The sequence below is a fragment of the Chrysochloris asiatica genome, unplaced genomic scaffold (genome assembly GCF_000296735.1).
Source record: "Chrysochloris asiatica unplaced genomic scaffold, ChrAsi1.0 scaffold00006, whole genome shotgun sequence".
Taxonomy (NCBI): Eukaryota; Metazoa; Chordata; class Mammalia; order Afrosoricida; family Chrysochloridae; genus Chrysochloris; species Chrysochloris asiatica.
Window position 1 is genome coordinate 28,470,028 of NW_006408524.1, and position 1,854 is coordinate 28,471,881.

General features: G+C 38.7%; 1 pseudogene; it reads right to left on the bottom strand.

Moving 5' to 3' along the window:
• Positions 1 to 481: 481 nt before the first annotated feature.
• On the bottom strand, positions 482 to 763 carry LOC102816783 (annotated as a pseudogene).
• Between the last annotated feature and the right edge of the window lie 1,091 nt (positions 764 to 1,854).

The window sequence follows — 1,854 nt, forward strand, 5'->3', positions numbered from 1 at the left end:
TGACATCCAGAGATGTAATATTTTGCAGCAACTGAAAATACTTTAGTGTTGGCCTGCTGTCTTTTTCAGAGTTAATTTCATTCCAAGAGTTTCAGAATTTGGACATTTTATCGCTATCTTTTTGCTAACTTGATTCCCCTGAATGACCTCATTGGTGCTGTTGTTGTTGTTGTTAAGTGCCATTGAGTCGATTCTGACCCATAGCGACCCTGTATAGGGTTTCCAAGGAGCATCTGGTGAGCTTGAACCACTGACTTTGCAGTTCAAATGACTTTGCAGTCTGATGCATTAGCCCACAGTGCCACACCAGGACTCCCAATAGTGCTGTAGGCACTAGCAGTTTGGTCACCAGGCAAGTCAAGCCTGCAATAAAGAAAGCCCATATTCAAAACATTGAACTTACTCAAATGATTTCTTTTCGACATAAACATATATCCTGAAGTCAAGCAACACTAACAAGATGAAGTCAGCATCTCTTCTTCTAAGGCTTAGTTTTTTCCCAGAATTCCCGATACATGGAATACATCATACCAATAGTCATTGCTCCCACCGCAAAGCCTTGGGCTGCCACCTGCATGTAGATCAGGTGGATGGTCATTTTAGTGTCTCCCCTGCTCTTCAATCTGTATAATCCATAAGCAATGATTGCTGCAAACCCCGCCATTCTAACAGGGACAAATGGCGATTCTTTAGCTTTTTGGATAAATTTTGATCCCTGATCTTCATTATATGAAGAAAGAGAAATGTCTGTGTTGGATGACATAGTGATTGAAGAATCTTTTAAGAGTTACAGAATCACATAAAGTCCCACCAGCTTCTGTCCCCTGCCTGTGTACCATTCCCGGTGGACCATCATTTAATTTCTTGACTGCTATTTCCATGAGCATTGATGGTGGATCCAAGCAAAATGAAAGCCTTTGACAACTTAATCTTTTCTCCATTTATCGTGATGTTGTTTATTGGTCCAGTTATGATGATTTTTTTCTTTACATTGAGGTGCAGTCCCTATTGAAAGCTGTATAGTCTTTGATCTTTATCAGTGGAAAGTATTTTAAGTCCTCTTCACTGTCAACAAGCAAGGTTGTATCATCTGCATATTGCAGGTTATTAATGAGTCTTCCTCCAGTCTTGATGCCACGTTCTTCATGTAACTGATCTCAAATTATTTGCTCAACAAACAGATTGAATAATGGAGAAAGGATACATCTCTGATGCACACTGTCCCTGGTTTTAAACCATTTTGTATAACCTTCTTCTGTTCTAACAATTGCCTCATCATTTATGTACAGGTTCTATATGAGCAAAACTAAGTGTTCTGGAATACCCATTCTTCAGCATGCTATCCACCATTTCTATGATTCACATAGTCAAATGCCTTTGCATACTCAGAAAAAGTACAGTAAACGTCTTTCTGATGTTTTCTGTTTCCAGCTAAGATCTATCTGATGTTAGCAGTGATATCCCTTGCTCCACGTTCTCTTCTGAATCTGGCTTGAATTTCTGGCAGCTCCCTGTGAATGTACTGCTACAACCATCTTTCAATGATATTCAGCAAAATTTTACTGGCATATGATATTCATGATATTACTTGATTATTTCTGCATTCCTTTGGGTCACTTTTCATTGTAATGGGCACAGATAGGAATTTCTTTCAATTAATTGACCAGGTAGCTGTCTTCCAAATTTCTTGGCATAGACCAAAGTAGGGTAGATTTTTAAACCTAAGCTTGTATGAATGGTATCTTACACAAAGAGCAGACTACACACATATATGCCACATTAGCTTGTTGAAACATTTCTATTTGTATTCAGTCAATTCCTGGATACTTGTTTTTCACCCATGTCTTCAGTACT